The following is a 22,560-nucleotide window of genomic DNA, read 5'->3' as shown; positions in this document are numbered from 1 at the left end:
TCTGTGGTCTTCCTCTCAAAACCCATAACCTCGGGCTACGAGAAAAACATCAGACAAACCCACAATGAGGGACACTCTATAAGATAACTTAACTGATCAGTATTCCTCAATTTTTTAGGTTGTGAAAAACAAGGAAAGTCTGAGAACCTGACAGGCCAGAGGAGCGTAAGGAGACATGACAACTAAATGTAATGGGATCCTGGATGGGGTCCTGTGACAGAAAAAGGGCACTGGGGGAAAACTAGTGATATCTGAATGAAGTGTAAAGTCTAGTTAATATTGAAGTATTTCCCAATGTTGGGTCCTTAGCTATAACAGATGTAGCATAGTAATGTAAAATGTTATCTACAGGGGAATCTGGATGTTATCTACAGGGGAATCTGGAAACTGTGCTAACTCAGCAGATTTTCTATAAATCTGAACGATTCCAAAATAAAGTTAATTAAAAAAGAAAAAGAAAAATGTTAAGAACCTAGAATGTACCCTGAATCTCCTTAAGCTGATCAGTACTGTGACATGTGAGGTTCCCCGAGTCCTGCATATCAGGAATTCATAAATGGAAACCCAGAGGGATCTGTGTGTCCCCCGAGTTTATTCTCAAGCAGTCAAACTTTGAGAGCACATTATGTTGTTCAGGAATATGATATAATAAAGCCCTCACTGGTTGGAGGCTTGAGTGAGCCCTAGAGCTCACTTCCCAACCTGTCCCTACCCTCTAAGCAGTCATAGGCTTCACTAAAATCAAATCAAAAGGCAAAGAGTATCCCACATTTAGGAAATATTTCCAGTTAAAGTTATGGTTAGGAGGGACTAGGGTTACGGTTGGTAGGGAAGAGAAATGGAGAGTGCTGTTAATTTTTTTTTAAAAATACCCTTTTAAAAAATCTCCACAGTCATGATTGTATTTGAGTTTTGAGTGTTCTACATCTGAATGATGGCAATTGCCTCCCAGCTGGCATGAGACTAGTCTCAGCCCCCTCAACTCACCCTGTGCACTGTAGCCAGGTTAACTACTAAAACACTGCTTTTATAATTTGTTTGCATCTCTGACATGTTTCAGTTATATAGCAAACCCTTATCGAGTTCTAACTCTGTGACAGCCATTGTTCTCATCACCCACAAAGAATAAACTCTGGACTCCACCTGACCTTTCCAAATTCATATCCTAACCTTCGCATGTATCTCATCTCTAATTTCATTACTTCCCATGCACACCACCTTCATTCCCACAGCCATGTCTTCTTTCAGGCTGAAATTTTTCTTCATTCTCCCTTCTTCCCTGGTTTCGGATGCCACACCACCATCTTCCACGGCCCCTTCTTTCCGAAAGGCCCCCTTCCTTCACCCTTCAACCCTCAGCTTCTACATCTACAGCGAAAGTTCTCCCTCTATTCTCAAGCCTCCCATGTACCATTAGAGGCCATCCTGATGAGGATTCTTGCAGCAGTGACTGCCTTTCCTTACAGCTCACTTTGGTGCATAATAATAGAATAACAACTTCTACCTAATTAGTTTTAGGATTTAAATACTAATCTCTGCAATAAGATGACACGAACTATAAGCTCCTTGTAAGCAGGTATCTTGTCTCCGTTAACTATTACGATAGATGGTGATTAAAATTAGCTTCATACTTGTTTCTAAATTTAAATTGTATCTTTTCCTCTTTTAAAAAATATTTTTCCTTTTTTTGGGGTAAGAGTCAAACAATAGTGACAACAAAGGTAACACAATAAATACGTCGGCATGTAATGGTCAGTGGCCTTTACTGGGTGCAACGACAGTGCTGCTAGTTCCTCTCCCTTTTATGTATGATGTTGACTATTACACCCACTCTATATAAGCCAACAATGCCCAATTAAATTTTACGATAATTGAGCTCTGATTGTTGTTAGCATCAGCCTAGGGTTAGAGCAGGTATAGGGCAACAGAGACTAAGCTCAGATACAAGATCTCATATTCATCAAGGAGCTATAACAAATAATACAACACATAGTGTGCCCAGCTTGCCGAATGCTGAGTCTTGGAGATAAGGGCTGATGTCAGCTTTCACTTGCTTATTACTGATATAAGCATGCTTTTCTCAAAATACAATAAATATAAATACAATAAATATAATAAATGTATAATGTGATATGGAGATCAAAATCAAGGCTACAACCAAGGGCATCTGATTAAAATGCAAATGGGTAATGAATCACTGGTACGGTTAAAGTTTACAAATTTCAAATGGGAAAACGGCATTGGCTGAGGCATAAAGAACACAAGTGTAGGGGTGGTGTCCATGGTTCCATGAAGGAAAAGACGAAGCAGATAGGAGGACAGGCCTACTATATATAATAACTGGATATCAGTACTGAGAATTTCAAATCAGAGATCCAAATTTTGTGAAAGAAGGCAAAAATAACGAGGAGAGTCTGGACTGGAAGACTGGGAATAATAACTAGGGATAGTGAATATAATAGCCTAGAAAGACAATGAGGTCGGCATTAGCACATCAGGTAAGTAAAGAGGCTGGGATAGGACATTCATTCATTCATTCATTCACCCCACATTTATTTATGGAGCTGGAACTATAATGGTGACTCTATCAATAGATCTGGACTAGACTAAGCATAACAGAATTTATAGTTTAGGAAGGACTTAAGTAATGAGATGAGACAGGACGTAAGTAATGAGATGAGACTCACTAGAGTAAGTATAGGTAATGAGTGAGGTCCAGCAACTGAGTAATTCTGCATTCGGTACTTGAAACCAGTGTTAAGGTTGAACTCAGTACAAAGACCACCTCATCCAAAGCATGGATTCCTCCTGTGTCCTTTGTCTAGAAAGACATTCAGATTAACATGCTGGTGATGCTTAAGCCCACAGCTGGGGCAAGTAAGCATTCCTAGGTGGATGGGGGTTGTGTCTGAGTGTGTGCATATATGTGCATGTGTGTGTGTCTGTGTTTGTGTGTGTGAATGCACACCTGCATGTGTGTAGGTTTTATCTTAACAGGTGCTAACCATGACCCTACAGCACAGCAATAAGTTAGGGTGAGGGAGATAATCATGGTGATTATAACAACAGCTAATGCTTATTGTAGCTCACTATATACCAGATCTTCGTTTAAATATTTTACCTTTATTAGATCATTTACTCCCCACAGTAATTTTATGATGAAGGTATCACCCCCATTTTATAGATTAAGAAATGGAGGCAGTAAAAATAAAAGCTTTCCCAAGGTCACACAGCTAGTGAGTTGTAGAACCCAGGCAGGCTGCACATTTAATCACTCTGCTATGCTGCCTAAATCCAGGAGAGCAAGGGGAGAGGTGTACTACCTCCTGCAGAAGCTTACCTATGTCTACACAGTATCTTCTTTACATTCCTGTTGAGAGAAATGAGTTGAGGCTACTCTTACCAGAGCAGCAGCCCTTCTCAGAAATGTGACAATGGCACATTATGTTGTTCAAGCAGATAATAAAAGCATCATGGTAACAGATGAGAGAAACTTGGCTCTTTTAGACTCTAGATTTCAATTATACTATTTAAGCATTAAAGAAATATTGTGAAGAAGCAGTAGAACAATAGACAGACTAGCATGGAAAGTAAAATTTTAGTCTCTGTCAGCTACTAAATGTAGACCCAGCTCTCTACCTCTCCGCCTTCCATTTCTCTACGGGGTGAAATAAGGGTTAGTAAGATGACTATAAAACATTTACCTTATGAGAAGTCGTAAGTTCTATTACTACTGTGATTTTCTGAACCATGATAATTCTGCTGGGATTTCTCATTAAGACAGCATGTGCACAGATGACTCCCAAGCCCAGGAAAGAGTGACCGAATAAAACATCAGCACCGTAATGACTGAAGAAGTTTGGGCTCTAGCGTCCAATTTTGCACTGCTCACTTTTAACAAAGTTGATTGTTAACACAGTGGCATGAACATGAAATTTTCATTAAAAATCAAGGGGAAATGTACTTAGCTTTGAGTCTTTCCTTGTTGGTCTCCTGGAGTCAATTCCAAAGCATCATCTAATAACTACTATTTAAGAATTTGCAATTTTATATAAATTTATTTTCCTTAGAGTATAAGCATTCAGGTCAATTATTATGGTTTCCAATTTCCAGCTTGACTATATCTCAAGACAGAACGTCCCCTTCAGACATCTAGGAAATGACTTTTTTGGGGAAAGAGTTGGGCAAGGTCTCACGATAAACCCTGCTGTACAGGTAAGTCTAAAGTCCCCACTCTTCTAGCCTCAGCATACTGGGAGACCCTGACCTTAAACTGAGTAGAGAATTCTCCAAGCAGAAAAACAGGAACTCCTCTACTCTGAATTTGTCAGGAGCAGCTGGCCCTTTTGAACATTTGACCTTCAATGAATAATAAAACTGCTTTTGTCCCTTAGCCTGTACCAGCTGCAAAGGTGACAGATACCTGTCATATTTTAGGATAGCTTATCACCTCAGCCTCTGAAGTGATTGAGTATTTATAGAAACATAAAGCACATATGTATAGGCAGGAGTCCCCCGGAGGTGGCGATTAGGACTAGGCAGTAATTTTAGCTTGAAGTTCCTATGACTTAAATAGCCACTTGAGTTCTGCTCTTGCAGTTTACGATGTCAATAGAACCCCTAAATGAAATTACAGCCTTCTGATACGCAGCAGGATATCCTTTCTTTGCCATGCAATGTACACGGCCGGGAGAAATTGCTCTGTATATGGAGTTTCACTAAAGGAGAATTTATCATAAGGCTGCTCTGCTAAAATATAATTATGCTGTTATTCACTGGATAACACATCTAATGACTCGGGGTGCACTTGATAGCCATGTTTCAGCGAACACAGACGCACGCCCTGATGTGAACTGGGCACTCCAGTGCTTCAAAGCGCTATCGATTTCAATTCTACCATAATTTACACCTGGCTTGTTTTGCCAATAGCTTGAACCCATGCTAACACTGGAAAACACACACTCGAGTATTGGAGGAATCAGAAAAGAACTGTACAGCAAAAATGCATGCAGCAAACTTTCTAGGATTCTGCCCTTATAATAATCTCCTTTGATGCTAATTAAATATTCTGCAAGACTTTCTGGTTATGCTTGGGCATTTCCTCTGTTAGCACTGTCCTAGGGTTGGTGGTGATAGTAACAATAACCTCTTATGATTGTACAAACTCCCAGGGCAGCATCTGAGCCCAGTCATCTTGGTCCACCTCCCCCCAGCACAGTGACTGGGACATAATAGTTGCTCATAGTATCTTCTCTAAGGCTCCTCTTCCTCTCTGTATCATCAATGCACTATACCCTTTCACTTTATGGCCACATATTTCCTTGAGAAAAGCTCACTCCACAATTTTAACTACCACCATGATGCTGTTAATTCAGATGACTTTCCGAACTTATCTCTAGCCCTGACTTATTGCCAGCTCTCCTGACCAGATCCAACAGCCTGCCAGATATCAGTCTGAATTCCCCCCCACAACATCTCAAAATTGACACATTCAAAAGCCAATTTATCATCTTCTCCCAGCCTACAAGCCTGCCCCTCCTCCTCATAGCTTGTCTTGCCTCGTTGTATAAGGCAGAATCCTGGGAGCAATCCAGAATTCCTTCTTCTCTCGATGCCCAGCCCAAAGGTTATTAAATTGTGTCCATTCTGTCTCTTATCTCTTGAACATGTCTCCTCCTCTCTATTCCCACAGTTACTGTCCTAGTTCAGGGCTTCATTGTTTCCTGTCTGAACAATTTCAGTGCCTCCTAATTCACTTTCCTGTCTCTATTCTCCCATTCCTCCCATCCACCCTCCACCTTTCCGCCAGGGTGATCTTCTGTAACACAATGTGATAATTAACCTTCTCTACTTAAAATCTTTCAATGGCTCCCCAAATGCCACCAGATGAAGTTAAAACTTCTTTGCATGGAAATCAAGGCCCAACATGATTGTTCCCTGCTTACATCTACAGCATCATTGCTCCCCACTCCTCTACTAAACGTCGGTGATACTGGTCCCCAACTCTGCCATGCTATTTTCTGTTTAAGTGCTTTGCCTCTGCTGGTCCTCGTACTGAATGCTCTTCTTCTTTCTGACTATCCGGGGAAATCCTTCAAGGCCCAGCATGGGTTTATTAGCTCTGCTCTGAAGCTTTCCCCGACCCTCCACTAGAAGGTACCTTCAGATAAACACTCACTATTTTGTGCCTCTGGAGTTCCTTAAACATCCTTTGACTATGATACTTAGCACAGGGCATTATAAAGCTTGTTTTCCTATCTGTCCCTCCTCTAGCAAGCGGAGAGAGGTCATGTCTGATTCACCTTTGCATTGTCAATGGCAAAGCCAGAACCTCCACGACAGCATATCAAACCCTGCGTGCTCGGGCCCCACTGTCTCGCTGCGGCATCTCCTACCACTCTCCCGCTCGCCCACTCTGTTTCTGTCACACAGGCTTCCTTGTTGCCACTCAAACTTGCCACATACATTTTTGTCCAGGGCCTTTTCCTTGGTGGTTCCGATGCCCAAAATGCTCTAACTAGATATCCATAAAACTTGTTTCTTCATCTTTCTCAACTGTTTTCCCTTCAATGAGGCGTTCCCTCTCCATCCAGTTAAAATTGCAGCTTTAACCCTGACATACACACACACATGCTCTCAGTCTTTCTCTCTCTTTCCTTTTTCATTTTCCTCCATAATACTTATCACTGTCTTATGTGCTATATATTTTACATATGTACTTGTTTGTCATCTTCCTCCTCTGCCTAAAATGTAAGCATCACGAGACTGGAGGTGTCTTTGTTTTTTTTACTGTAGTATCCCAGAACTTGGAAGAGTGTTGGGTGCATAGCATGTGCTCCTCAACAAATATCTGTTAATAAATGAATCAGTCTTTCGCTTCTAAAATTATACTTGATGCAGAATATGGGTTTCAAAAACATCCTTTGCATTAATAAATAAAATAGTGAATGAATGAATGAATGTTAAATCTATGTTTAATAAATGCAATGAAGAGAGTCTTTATAATCTGATCCCCATAACAACTCTGGTAAATAAGATGAATGGGTACTATTATCCTCATTAGACGAATGAGGTAGATGAGTCTCAGAAAGGTTAGGAGCCTAAATTAAAGCTACACGGGTAGCTTAATCTTTGCTATTCTTTTCAATTCACTATTAAAAGGTAGAAATGATTCTTTGCACTAGGTTCGGGATGTACCTCTAACAGTTATTACACTATTTTGATTCCTCTTGACTAGGAAGGCAATTATCAGGAGGTGCAAGGTGCTAACACTTTTTATTACAATGTGTGTCTTTCCTTATTAGGTCCTTTTCATAAAACAGATCCTTTTCTTTCATTTTCAAAAGTGGATTAGGCACTCATACAATTTCAGCCCACACAGTGGATTGTACATGACTACCCAAGAGGACATTGTGCTATAAATCCTGCCAGAATGAACCGGAAGGCAAGCGTGGCATTGGTAGCTTGAGGACGCACTGGTTGTCTGGTGCCAAGTCTGTGCTAATGGAGATGTCCTCTATCTGTTAGCACCCAAAGGAGAACAGATTAAACAACAAAACATTTGGGGTTTTGGCATGTCTGCAGAGAGTTAACTTTGCATTGTTCAAGGGTTAATTATCCATTATGTGAATCACTTCTCTCTCTCCCTCTGGTGCTTACCTCTAGGAATTTGGTGTACTAGAGGATAAGTAGGGAAAATAAAAAGATGAAAATGAAACCAGTACATTTCATTTATATATATATTGGAAGCTCTAGAAAAGAATTCTGTGTAGGAGACAGAATAAGATGTAGTTTGGAGATTGCCAAGTTGATTGACCACTGATAACAGATGCCATCAAAGAATATTTTACACAATATTTTGGTTTCTTTTAATTATTGTTCGTTACAGTTGGTTTGTAGTATAGGAAGTTACTCCCTGGACGTGCTTCATGACAGCAGCACACCATTCAGGGTGCTGAAATGGGCCCTGTCCTCCGATGTCCCCAGAGCACTGAAGGTGCCCTAGTGTGCTGTAGCTCAGGGACTAAAGCAGCACCAAGCGGGCCTACCAATTTCTCTACTCATCCATGAGAAACAACTGCACTTGGCTATTTTCAGCTATTACTTGCCTAAAACAGGGCATTTAATTTGTGCTTGTTAAGACAGTAGAAATGACTTGGCTGCCTGTCCACTTGCCCCTCTCTTTATAGTGCTCTCTGTCTGCCCCACCCCGCCTTATCTAGTTCCTGAGGCATTCAGAGCCAAATTCATGCCTTTCCATCGCTGACACAGCCTGAGCTTCTTAGATGCTGAGTTTGAGAAAAAGAAGAACCACTGACTGACTATAAGCAAGCATGGCAAGCTGGAGAGATCTTTGGTCAACATAATACATTGTAGGTGAGCCTTGTCCTTCAGACTGCACAAGCAGACCAAGCTGGGTATCTGGCCACCCTCACGAGTCCTGACTTCCCATGAGGAATCACCCGAGCACTATGGGGATTAGAGAAGCTACCTCCGCAAATGACTGGGAATGCTGCTGGCTAGATAAGAGATCCAATATGTGAGTTTAAGGGGTTCAGATGCAGAAGAATCTACTGATCTGTTTTCTGGACATATTCCTTCCATTATAATAAGCAAGATGTACTCAGTGTCAATGTACTGACATATAGACAGCCATTCATTCATTCATTCATTCATTCATTCACTCATCACCTGTTCATTGATCTTCCATTCAGACTGAGGCAATTTGACATTAAATAAACATAAAATGCAGTACCTGCCCTCTAACCACTTATAGTTTCATACATTAAAAAACCCACTTCAAAGCAGTATATGAGAAGTGACAAATGAAAGCTATAAATTTTTTAAATGCTATCAATGGAGAGGGGAAGGTCACTTTTAGTTTGGTTCACTATGGAAAGCTTCAGAGGAAAAGTGTGACTTGACAAAGATATGACTTGGCTGGGTATCTTGAAAGGTACTGGAAAATTGTAGTTGCTGATATATAAATCAGCATCAAAGTATTTAAAGTACAACTAAATAGCTGAGAAACTAGAATAAACTGGGTCATTTGGACATAAATTCATTCTTACAAAACAAAGCAAATTCATTAAATATATCCTCAATTTTAAGATAATTAATAGCAATTTAATTTCTATTTAATTTTAAACTACTTTATACATATAGCAATGAATACTCTGAAGTTGTGCATAATAGAATTTAGGTTTATAATCTAACATGCATATTTGATAAAGAATAATTACCAATCGTACCAGCTAACCTAATCCTACCTTTCGCAGGTATTGCTCATAAATATTTATGTAAAATTTCTGTTATAAGTGTGATAAAATATCAACTACACTTTAGTTATGGTCAATTTGAAAAATGTTTGATTAATTTCAAAGAAAGTAAACTTAGCTAATATTTGGTCATATTTTAATAGCTGAATATACGTATGTGATTATAAGCATAGATGCTTTTACAAGATAACAAAAATATGTAATCACATGATACAATGAATCAACCCTTTCTTAGGAATCAACTCTTTTAATGGAATCACATAAATAAAAAATCATTTCTATACAAATAAGAAATTTAATTTAAAAATAAGAATTTAATTTTTTTTTAATTGATTTGGGGGTGGGTGAGAGAGGAAAGGAGAGGGATAGAGAAATAGAAACATCAATGAGAGAGAATCATGGATCAGCTGCCTCTTGCACGCACCCTACTGGGGATTGAGCCTGTAACTCCGACATGTGCCCTGAGAGGGAATCAAATCAGTGACCTCTGGGTTCATGCTCAACCACTGAGGAACACCAGCCTGGCAGTAATAATTGCTTATTGGGTTAATCGTAACTTTGTTATTTAGCAATGTCATTTGTGTCTAATTGTGACTGCTTAATTAAATGACTATAACTTATAGGAAGTGCTTAAGCTAATGCGCATTCAAGATAATATACATTTTAAAACATGCATCTTCTGAAATAAAATTAAAATTTTCAAGATGAGCACTGGAAAACTGAATTCTTGATAGTACACTATAAAGATTTAAATATAGGTATTGAAAAAATTAGGTAATATTAACATAAACATTTAGGCAGAAAGAAACAGGTCATTATCTTGCCTTTCTATCAGAGGTGTACTGATCAAATTCTGACTCTAATACTCCAGCTTAGCAATGTAATTCTTCCATGGCCACGTGGAGCTCCAGGTCTTGGCAACAATAATGAAAATCTCCCTGGCAGGTTATATTTGTTAAATGTCATCTCTTAGATATTTGTGTTTACCTATTCTCTGCTTAACAACGCTGACAAAATTTTGTATACAGACATAGAAGATTTCAATAAAAAATGTCCTCCAAGTGTTAGAAATCCAGCTCGCCCTCAACGCAGTCCTAATAGACATCCCTGCCGCAGACTAAAAGACACTTCTCCTGGGAGTCCGTGCAGCCTGAGTAGTAACTGAGGGAGGCACAACCTCTGTGTATGTCTTGGCGGTAATAGGCTAAAAGCTAGTCACATTTTTTACACCACATTTAAACATTTTTAATACCATTTTTCCATTCAACTTCTCCCTTTAGAAAACAAGAAACCTATTGGAAAATCCCCAAGAAACATTATATTTACAAATAGTATGGCTATAACTACCGTGCCCTAACTGAAATAGGCAAATTACATACATTAAACTTATCACTTGCTGGTCCTAATAAAACTCGGAGCCTGCTTCCTGTCACAATGACAGCTAAGGAGTTTGATGTGCTTCTCAAACTATAGGAATTGTGATAGGAAGTGGACTCTTTGTTCAAGACACTGATGAGGCTGCAGCAGGGGGCAGTCTCTGTCGGGAACTGGGTTATATGTGAGCATGCATGAGTTATATGGTTAAGAATCTGAATTGCCGAGAGGAGCAAACAAAATTCCAAAGCTCAGTACCAATGTAATATGTTGGATGGCTCTGCCGGCCTGGACAAGAGTACACACAACACACACATACAATATACATCTGGTTAAATGCAAAATCAACTATTGCTAAAGCATTTTCAACTTTTAGGAGGAATCTACTGGCAATGTGTTAATAGCAAGGAAAACTAAAACAATAAAATAGCATCTCTTTCCAAATATTTAAGAACATCGAGTAAGTGCCCCTTAGGCTGGGTTGTGGTTCCTGGAATCTCAGCCTATGAGAACCATATTGGGGACATCAAAGGCTCCTCCCTCTCTCCAAGAGCAATTCAGTTCAGATGCTGCCACACAGCCAAATGCTTTTATGGCCACCATGTTTTTCTGTTTGTTTGTTTTTTTGTTTTTTCCACTCAATAGTTTGGAACATGCCTGATTCTTGAAATTGGAAAGAAGACAGGAAAACACATAAGATCAAATATTTCTGGGAGAGCAACTGAGTAGAGACCTGATGGGAAAGGACACACACACATTCCAACTGAAATCCCACTTCCGGGGAGAGTGTGAGTTATTAATAAGGACACAGAAGGCACATATTGACTCCAAAAGCTGGTCTCTTGACTCCTCTGTTAGTCTCATATTTGACAGGATGCAACCACCCCCATTCCATTCCTTCGACAACTTCCCAGAGCACATTCAATCAGAGTCTCTTGTATTGAGGACAATACTATATTTGGGTTTAATGCTATGAGGACAGTCATCTAGTTTTCCTATGTCAGGATGATAAATTTCCTTGAAACCAAATAAGGATTCGCATTGCATTCTTCTGCTCGATACCATGAATGCAGAAGAATAAAGAAGAGGGTGTGACAAATAATATTTTCTAAAGGTCGGGTTGGGGGAGGTTCCCTAACTGAAAAGCAACCAGTTTTTAGCAAAGAGATCTTTAGAAGAGCAATATTAACAAAATTCTTTTGCTATGCATCCACTTTTCTTTCTTGCTTAGCTGGGTACATAAGTATTCTGAGCATAATATAAATGTTCAGAACAGAGATGCATGAAAAGTTGGCAGAGAGAAACTTCAAATGCACGATGCGTCCCACTTTCACTTCCCCCTCCTGCCACCCCGAATACTGCCTCCCTCCCCACTCACTCACCTATCTTCCTCCTCCTACCAGCATGTGTGCTAGGCATGTCAAGGCTGACATCCATGTGGGCAGCGTGAAGCCTATGCCTGCAGGCTCCTCCTGAGCAGAGACTCAAAGCTCTGCCACTGTCCATAGAGTGCTCTCGGCCGTGCACACTGAAATCTTCGCCATTTCGTTGGATTGCTTGGTAGCTTTTTTAAAAAATTGTGTTTTTTTTCCTCTCTTTAAAAACACCCGTTATTTCCTGACTGCCTCAGAGACACCAAGAATAGAATCCTTGACACATCAAATTCTGGAACCTCACCACTCACCAAGACTGTGGTTCCTGATCCAAGGAGTGTCGACTGAGAATCAGCACAGTCTCTCGAGAGTGTCCAGGCCTGGCTGCTAAGCTCCCTGCTCTGATTAGCTTGTCGAGTTCACAGTGTTCCAGAGTGCTGAAGCACAGAAATTAGGGAGGGGAGGTGGAAGGAAAATCACTGGAGCCTCTTACGATCTAACTTCCACTAACTGAGAGGAAATGTCTTATAAATAAACAACAGCAACAGAAACAAAAAAAAAACACCATCCCGTCCTGCCAGAGGAATGTACATTATTGTCTCCCGACGGAAAACTTTACACCACACCAGAATGCAGCCATGTCTCCTGAAACTACCTCCCTGGAAACAGAAAGAAAAAGGAGAGTCAAGGAGAAGAGGGGAACAAAAGAAAGAGGTTTTCATCCTCTTGAATTCTGTGGGGAAGTTCATGTGCGTTCCCAGTAGACACACTAAACTAAGCAGTTTCAACAGTGTCACTGTTCCAGGATTTCGTGCGGAGGCTGCTTATTAGCAGAATTTCATTTCTGCCCAGATCATTGCTGTGCCATCCGGACATTTTCAAAAGGGAAGTTCAGGGAAGGGGGGGGGGGAGGGTTTGACTGTGGAGGAGAGGAAGAAGAGAAGACAAAGGAACACTCCTGGGGAACCCGAATGCCCCAGCCACGGCCCTGAGAGAGCCAGCCCCACCCTCCACCCAACTGCTGCTTGTTGAGGACTTGGTGATGCCGTGTGTTTAATCTACTTACTCTTTCTGCTCGGGAGGCTGAGGTTCCTACATTTCCAGCTCATGCTGGACTGTACCGTAAGCAACAAGTGAAATGAGTTCAGTGATCTCATTCTAGTCCTTCGACTCCTGTCCACATCGCTAAGCGACTGCACAGCTTGGCACAGGCCAGGATGAGTCAGCAGTCTCTGGTCATGAGAGGCCAGGCCTGGAATAGCAGGGGGGTTTAGGTCAGGAGCAAAATGAAGCAGAGAGGCAGTCTGGATGGCAGGGCTCAGCTCTGCAATACACGGAGATACTGCAGGTCAAAATGAAAGAGCTTCATCAGCTCCGGGGTGAAGATCGTAGGATTGCAGAAAAAGGGAGCAGCAAGGGAAAAATGTAAAACAGCTGCCTACCAAACACAGCAAGAACAAATTAGAGTACCACCGTCAGAAAAAGAGGGCACTGGTGGAGCCCTGGAGGAGGAGAGATGCTCATTAAGATTTCTGGAATACCTTTTTGTCCATGTGCTCCAGAGCTTGCTGTGAGAAAACAAGTGGTTACCTATATACTATCCTGGTATTCTGGTATTGCCTTCTTGATTTGGTAAGTAGTGAAACAAACAAATAAAAGCAAAGCACTCACTGCAGTTGGGTAGCAAAAAAGAAGGTTCATACTGTATAAAATCATATAAGCAAGAGCCTAATATCTCAAAAAGGTGTATTTGGGTCAACAGTGTCCTTGTATACCCTGCAAAACACTGGTTGCAAGTGGCTAAAGAGAAGCACTCCTCAAACAAAGCTTCAGTGAGGGTGGAGAAGAGCTGAGAGAGAAAAGAACGGCATGGGTTCAGTGATGAAACACTAGGGAAATATGCGGTGCCCACACTTTGACTCAGTGGGGACGGCGCAGACCTCCGTCAGGAAGTGGCACTTCCCACTGCTGGGAGTTTCCAACACCTCTCCTGAGCAGCAGCGCGGCAATGCAGCGAGAGGGGAGGGAAAATAACAGTCAGAGGGGAACACCAGAAGGCGTAAGAAATAAATCAGTAACAGCCATTTTGTTTCGGAGGAGTCAAACTGCTTTGAAGCCAGCTGATGCCGGGAAGTCTTAGTATCTGAAACAAACTTAGAGGAAACATACCTAGATAAGGACTGGAGTGGAGACTGAGAATTAGGCCCAAATAGTAGTGATGGCCCCAAGGCAAGGAAGAAAGCCATCTCAGATGAAATGGTGTGCAGCAAGAACGGTGTGGCAAAGGGAAACACCAGCAAAAGATTTCTCTAGCCTCAGTTTCCTTCTCTCTGAAATGGAACATCATCCCACTCACTGAATTATTGCAAGGGCCGAATCAATGTTTGTCCCTTACCGTGGGAGCACCTGTCACATGGTGAACACTTGATAAATTGCTATCATTTTTATTTGGCTATCGTATCTTCCTCACAAGTGCCCAGTGAAAGAATCACTTCCAGTGTTGTTCCACCCGACTGAGGGGAGCCAATACGAAGGCTCTAGTAAAATCAGTTGAGTAACACTCCTCAGAGAATGCTGCTTTAAAAAGCTTACTTCTGTCTGGGTACGTTAAACACAGAAGATGTTGAAAATCTATTATGTTAAAATCTTGATTTGGGGTATCTGTGTTGTCAAAGCAGCTTGGAGCTTAACAGAGTCCTGTAACTAGAAGTCTCAAAAAAGAAGGGGGATGTTTAGAAGCTTCTCCAAAAGCAACAAGATAAAAGTGCTGTTGGCCTTGACCGCATGATGAGGGCTTTTCACCAAAGGGGGAAACTTAGTCCAGCTGATCATCCCAGCCTAATTGATTAATTGTGGGTCTGACCATCTGGCTGATGAATGCTGACACCCAACAGTGATTGCTGTGTAACACAAATCCGGATGTGCTTTCCCCAATGCCTCCCACAATAATGGCAACTCTGAACTTAAGCTTAGTTTATTCAGGCCTCTTGGCTCAATCTTGTCATGGAACAGTGGTGTGGCAGGGAATATTTTACTAGACCTGGTCAAGCATTATCTTCTCTTATTTCAGTTACCCCTCCTTTCCAGCTCCACGCCTACCCTCTCCCGAACTCTCTCTTGTATATAATCACTTTTCATGCAAAGCATTCCATCTGTAGTTTCCATCATATTGTCTGATTCTCTCATTTCCGGTTGCTCTACTAAGAAAAATATTTGACTGGTCTAAAAAGACCTGTATTGCTATTTCACAAGGACTCCTATTGAGACATTATTATATCTCCTTTGCTACTGGTTTACTTCAAATTGCTTTGTGCTTCCCAATAAAGAAAATTGTTTTACCTAACTCATAAGCCTGATTAAAAGGCCCTCATACATATGGCCAGAGTTCTCCATGAGGTTATCAGAATACAAGGGTTAACAGAAGATATTTCTTACATCTCAAACCTACAGCTGACCCTCGGTTATTAGTGTCCCATGGAGAAGATTCTCCCTACGAGTTCTCTGGAGCACATTTCACTACTAGAGAAAGAAAGTCAAGCTCATGTAGGTTAACAGGGGTGCAATGCCCCTCCCCCCGCCAATCTACACAGAGCTAACCTGTATGTGGCAGAATCCGCTGAGCAAATCAAATCTGAATGCACAGACATAAACCCCGAGCGATTTACATCCCAAATATTCTATTATTTTTTGTGGGAAGGTACAGGAGTAAACCGACACAAACTGTCTGGCACAAGCTTTTCCAAGGAGTCACAACAAAGGAGCATCCTCTACTTCCCCTCTCCTTTCCCCAGACCGATGACCATCTCGAAATTCACCATTTTTCCTGCTCCCCACCGATGCGGAGTTCTGCGTTCCGGGCTGGGTTAGTGTTAACTTTCAGTGAGGGATGGCAGCAGCATGCTGAACTCCAGAGTTCCAGACTGGGAGTTGGGAAATGTTTTTGGCCTGACTCTCAGTAAACAACTATGTGTCTAGGGCAAGTCAAGTCCCTTAACTCCCCATGTCTCAGTCTCTTCATTGAAAAATGATAGGGTAGGACTGCATGAACTCCACGGTCTCTGCCAACACCAGGATTCTACGGTTCTATAGCTCATTTCCTTTTTCTCTCTGGCATCAACTGCTCGACAGCTCTGCTTATAGTCATTTCCCTGCTCTCAGTTCCTGATGGAAAAATATCTTCTTCATTTACAGCCCGGTATTTGGTGTTTGTAACCTTTTTTTGATGCTAGATATTTTGAGTCATAAATATGAACACATCCAGATAGATGCTTTAAATTTGAAGGCGTTTAAGGAGAATAGCTTTCCCATGTAGAACATTTAGTGCAGCTCGGCATGGAGGAAGCCAGCCATCCAAAAGTGGAGCAAAGGGGCCAATTCACAAATGAGAGGAAGCCTTTCATAATAAGAGTCTCCAGACTCTTCAATTTAGATAAAGCTAAATGCTACCAAATTCCAACAACTTTTCTAATCAATCCCAGACACCATCACAGACACTTAGGACTACAAATCTGAGGGCCAGCATTGGCAGTGATGCAGTTCTTATTTCACCTCCACCACGTATTGCCAAGTAGGATTTAGGATGGCATAGTAATAAGAGCCAAGAGGACAATCTGTCATTTATTTTCCTCCAAACTTTTTGAAATTTCCCATTTGAGCTCTGTTTCTCAGTTTTAATTTGGTAACTGCCATTTTTCAGCATTTCTTTTAACAGGTTACTAATAATTTCTGATACAGGATCTCATATTTCATTTTGTGCTGCTAGAACTGCTGTTAATATTTCATCTGCCTTCAATTCAGCTCAGAATAAAGGCTGCTGGGTTTTGATACACGGTTAACACTTTGGTTCTGGGGATTTGATCACAGTGTTCACCCAGCTTGTGCTAATCTTGTTAGGTAAAAGTAATAGACTGCCTGTCTCAGAAAGATCTCAAGGTGTGCTACACATTCTACTTTGGAGTTTCTTGTCCTGGATCTTTGATGAAAACAAGACAATTATTCTGTGTTTGTTTGCCCCGGCTACTTGCTATTTGCTTCAGTATGTAGTATTCCGGGAGCAGAGTGCAATGGTTAAAACCAGGGCTCCCAGGCAGACCTAGGTTCAGATTCTAGCTCTGAAACTTACTACATGTATCATATTAGGCTAGTTCCTTAACCTTCTGAGCCTCTGTTTTCCAATTTGTAAAACAGAAATAATAATAGTATCCACCTCTAATGCTATAAGGATTCAATAAACCAATGTAAAGTGCTGAGGACTTTCTGAGCTCTAAATAAACAATGGGTATCATTATTACCCTAGCATCAATAATCTACAAATTTGCATGAAAGGGTCATTATTTTGCAATATCTTTTTAAGACCAACACATTCCTTTTGAGTCTAGGCTTTTGTTGTTTACTTTATTCTAGTTTACATTTTAAAAAACTTTTGGTGACAGTAAGTAAAATATTTAAAAATTGGACCTTAAAATCATATGGAGAGTTAAAAATAGCATATAGCATCATATTATTATTTCACTCTCCAATCTAGCATTAAATCCTCACAAGTTTTTGTTCAGCTAACAGTCAGGCCTAGATAAGGCACACGGTAGCAATGTTAATCCATTCCATAAAGAGATGGTTTATCATATTTACTTTCCCCTACTCCCCAAGAATATAGATTATTTTAATATTCTTTGGCTATGTATCAGTCAGGGTCCATCAGGAGGAGAGAGAAACCACACAGCAATTTGAACAGGAAAAGTTTAATATAAAGAATTATTAACTATAATAGGGGATTGGAGTAATGAGGGAGCAGCTAGTAAGAAGTAGAGAGAATTCAAAATTATATAAGAATAAGCAAATATAAGGAGCATGACTATTTGTAGGGCTGAGATAGAGTGTCCAAGGAAGAGTCCTCTCCACCCCTAGACTGGGATGCAGACCTTGTTGGAGGAGGCACAGCCATTGAATGAATGAATGGCAGAGAAATGGCTGGGGAGCTGTCAGCAGGACTTGCTGGAAATCTGTACTCCAGGGGGCCAGGAAAGCCGATCACACTAGGTGTCTGATCTGAAGCACGCTACTACCTGAACCAACGGGGGGGGGGCGGGGGGGGGGGAGCGTGTGTGTGGTGAGTGCCTGAGGAAGCTGCTGGCCACCGGGCACTGGAGAAACCACCTGCGCTTCAGCTGCTGGGCACCAAGGCAGCTGAGTGCGCTACAGAAGCCGGCCCTGGAGAAACCTGCAGGAGCCTGACAAAGGAGTACATGGGAACCAGGAACAGAAAGCCTCTTCCTACTCTACTGTCTCTCTGAACCCTCTACTGAAAAGGTGCGCCCAAACCCCGGGGAAAGGAAAAGTATTTAAAGGTCCCAGATACACATTTGTGGAGTAGGCAAGGAAGGGCAAATCTGCATCTGAGAGGTAGTACATTGATTCCTGGCATAGCTATTATTGGTTCATGCACTTCATGAAATAGCTCACTTTGGAGATTACAATCTAGTGTTCTCATTTACTATACTACGGTTTGCCTCTGCTAATAAACTGGCGCTCTGCATAGCTAAATAAATACTGACAGAATTAAGGACAATAAGATTCTATTAAAGAAAAGCAGCGATACTAATATTTGTACAACAATATTCCCCCCAAATACTGCCCACATGTTTAAATTGTTTATAATAGACAGAGTAAGAAAAAGATGTACAGAAATACTAAACTATTGACCTAATTTAGGCATCAGTGATCTCAGTCCAGCGTTTCAACTAAGTAAGTAATCAGGAGAGTCGCTGCAAACAACCTATAGCTTCAAGAGTGGTAAAAGTTGCCGTGGTTATCACTTCCCTTTCTCTCTTTTTATTGTAGAGCCCATATTTGGTGTTCCATGACTGTTAACTGTGGGTTGCTATTTTTCAGAAAAATGTATCACATATTTTGTCAGGAATTTCTCCTGTGATTCCTGTCCTATATTGTTCTACCCACAATGTTAAATACAGAAGCACCAGTGGTTCATTCTTCGAGGTATATACAGTGATCACTGTTAGGACAGTTTTACATATAGATGGGAGGTATGTGTCAAAATACCTCCCTAATTTTTGCCAAATTCGTTAATTCCTTTAAGAAGAGGACAGACCCTTTTATTCTACAATTAGAGGCAGGGTTTTAAAGCAGAAACCTTCGACATTAGAAGAGGCTGTGGTGGTGAGGAGCTGAAAGCACAGAAAGCAGCTGGGTGAGAGGAGGGCCTGTGGGGCAGAGCCTATCACCAGGCTAAGACCACAACGCACTGGTCTCACTCATTTTCCATATCTCCCCGAGCCTGGCCATGTGGGTACTGTCCGTTCTCACCATCATGAAAGGGATCTACTTGTTTCCTCACAGTTGTGTTTTCTGAAAACCAGTGTTATGATCAAGCAAAGCAAGCCTCGCTGGGTTTGCAAAAACATGATTGTCTCACAGTCATATCGTAGGCATTGCTGCCTGCTGTCGGCAGTTGTTTTTAGGATTTTCTTTGGTTTGTATTGTGTTTGAGGACTGAGGAGAAACCTTGCGACCCTACATGCATTTGATCCCCACCTCCCCAGTGAACATAAGCACCCTCCTCCCCCCTGCAATTCCAGAGTTCAAAAGGAGAGGATGACAAAGGAGAGTCGCGGGTCCCTGTGCATCAGGCAGGCAAGTCCGTTTCCTTTCAGTTTGCCCTTCTGTTCAGCTGGCTTTTCTGCTCTGACCCACTATACTTACCCTGTCGGCTGCTCTTACCAGCAACATGCCTTTTTAATCAGCCTTCCTGGGGTCTGCACTTGATTACAGCATTAGTGTTCTATTTTGATTCTTTTGTACTGTGCCCTGTGGTGTTAGCTTGAAAGGTGTTATTTATAAAATGAAATTCTATTGTATTGCCACTTGGATTCAAAGAGGACATATAATATTAATGCAGAATGTATTTAATAATATCTTTAATCTATTAAATCAATTTCTTCCTGAGAACACAGAATGGGAGTGAGGCAAGTGGGCCGGTAACCAGGTAATGTGACCTAAGCATCACCTGAACTTTCCTTCGCAAGGACTCATGAAAGCTGGCAAAGAGCCGTTCTCTTAACGTCAGGGTTTCCAGAAGGAGGAGACTCCTGCCCCTCAGCCAGACCAGTGCAGCGCGCACCTGTTTAAACATTCAATTGTGAAGGCCACACATTTTCCTAGGCCTCAGATGCAAATTTTCGGACTAAGGAAACCATGAAATGAAACACGGATATGACTTTTTTTACTACCTCGGAAGATTTAGGTAAAAAAGGAAGTATAATCGCCTGTTTCCAAGGAGCTGCTTGCAAGATTTGTAAAAGGAAATAAATTTCTCATGTTCCTGACTCCTCTCAAACGCAGGCGAGGAAAATCCTAGTGATGCCAGAGCCGAGGGAGAGTGTCCAGGACAGCATGTTTAGAATGACGTCCTCACCTAGCAAGAGTGCGGGTTTCTTTAACGCTGCTGGGCCTATAGTCAAATGTTTATGGATGAGTCCCCAACTTTATTATGGAGGAGTCCTCCACTGTTCTTCACTTCTAATTTTAATGCAAACCAAAGACTGAAACAGTCTATCGCTGTATCACAACCTGCACAACAAATCTGCTGTTGCACACTTTCCATTCTTCCTCTGCACCTTTTTGTTTCTCCTGCTGATACATCTGAATTCAGCAATAGCTAAGCCGCTGTTTGGACAGAGAGTAAGGATGGATCACGTGTGGAACATGGTTTACCAGTCGGGCTCCCCAGAACTTGCTAAAAGAATCTGTCACACGTAAGGAAGCTGCCTGGGCAGTTCTGGAGTGAGACTTCCTAGATTTTCACTATGCTTACTCACTGGCTCATATCACTCCAGGAAACTTAGGGTCCAGTTATCTAATCACTAAAATGGAAATAACTATATTTATCTTTTCTACATGCACTGAGCTTCTTTAGGGATGAATGAGACTATGGTTCTGGAAAGCTGTACATTTTTTGCACTGAAGGTAGCATACAAAGGCATATTATTAAAATGATAGTTCTAACCCCTTTTTTGGTTTTCCAAATTCAAATATGAGAAACATTAATGAAAGAATGAATTTCTGTCCCTTGGGGAATAAATCATATGCCCTCATTCATAAGTGACATCCCCAAAAGAAGGAGCTAATATGTGTTGAGAAATATACATCTCGATCCTGAATCCATCAAATTATAAGCTATTTGCATGAAAAGATATCATTATTCATCCGTGTATCCATCCAGGTCCTACCATATTGGTTTGCCTTATAAGTATCCCATTAAGATTTGTTGAATTGAGCTGAAAAATGAAATCATACAACTTCAGAGCTGAAATTAGCTAGAGACCATGTAAGGATAGTTACCTCATTTTGCAGATGATAAAACCAATGCCCAGATAAATTGAGTTACTTATCCAAATGCAATATTAATAATGCTACAAGTCTTTAGAGCAGTTGTTAAAGATCTGCCACTGAAAATATATTACTCAATCAATTAAAACAAAATCGATGTTCTTTTGTCAAAATAAGAAGTACTCTTCAGTTCAAATAGTCTCAAGTATTCTAATCTAACCAGGGAGGCTGAAGCTTAAAGTCACAAGGAAATCTCATTAAGTGGCCATAGACCATGAGTGTGCTAGAAATGCCAAGTTACTAAGGGCATACATTTTAACGCTGTATCTATCCCCCAGTCTACTGGCATCTTTTTCAGGTAAAATTAAGGTCATAAAAACAAAAAGTAATGTCAGATCCTTAAAACTATATGAGACTCATGAAGGTCAATTAAAAAATAAAATTACTTTTACTTATTATTTCAGTCTATTATTAAGCTGTATCGTAGACTGTAAGCCAAATTTAAATTCTAGGGTTCAGCAAACAAAATAGGGCAAGACATCTTATCCTTTGTTAAATAAAACATAACCCAGCCTACAGTGATTAAGGCGAAGATTTCCCCTTGGGGAAGTTACTTGTGTGGTACTTGCAGAAAAAAGTTTGACTCTTGGCTACATTGTCTGGTTAAATCAGCACCATAACAATAAAAGCAAGTCAAACTATCCTTTTGACTTTTTTTTTCTCTGAACAGTATCATTATTTTTTTCCTTTTCTTTATCTTAAATCAGTAAAGATACTTAAATTCTTGATTAGAATGTAAACAATTTTTAGTCAAGGTTTGTTTTTTTAAAAATAATCTACTAAAAACTGCAGCAGAGTGACTGGCATAAAAAATGTAAAACTTCAATTATTGTCAAGTAGCTATCTAAGAATCTCCAATGAACTTTTCATTTTTCCAAAGCTCCTTTCACACTGGAAGGTCACAGTGAACAGAACTGGGAGAAAAGGGGAGAAAGTGACAGCAACAGGTTAAATACTTCTAACAGTTGGAAGGCCTATCTTGTGTATTACCAAAATCTGATTCCAGAAACATAATCAGGCTTTCACAGATCAAGTTCAAATTCTTAACTTGGTATTTCAGCCCCTATTTCTCAGTCTACCTTGCTCAGGCATCCTGGGTTCCCATACTTCTGAACAAGTACTCAGGAGTGTAT

At 40.8% G+C, this 22,560-nt stretch overlaps 1 protein-coding gene across 19 annotated transcripts in view; it reads right to left on the bottom strand.

The window, feature by feature from the left end:
- Positions 1-22,560, bottom strand: part of ZBTB20 (zinc finger and BTB domain containing 20) — a 726,721-nt gene that overhangs the window by 262,728 nt on the left and 441,433 nt on the right. For 2 of the 19 annotated variants that reach the window (XM_081138875.1, XM_081138867.1), the window contains exon 1: positions 13,092-13,220. The exons of 14 other annotated variants lie outside the window; for them this stretch is intronic. The gene's annotated coding sequence lies outside the window, so the exon portion shown is untranslated. Of the gene's footprint in view, positions 1-12,034; positions 12,685-13,091; positions 13,278-22,560 lie in introns of those variants that run through there. 3 more of the 19 variants (XM_081138870.1, XM_081138865.1, XM_081138876.1) reach the window with 3 other exon arrangements.

This window comes from Miniopterus schreibersii, assembly GCF_964146895.1.
Source record: "Miniopterus schreibersii genome assembly, chromosome: 5".
NCBI classification, from domain to species: domain Eukaryota; kingdom Metazoa; phylum Chordata; class Mammalia; order Chiroptera; family Miniopteridae; genus Miniopterus; species Miniopterus schreibersii.
The sequence above is the reverse complement of the archived record's forward strand: the minus strand, read 5'-3'. Positions and strand labels throughout refer to the sequence as shown.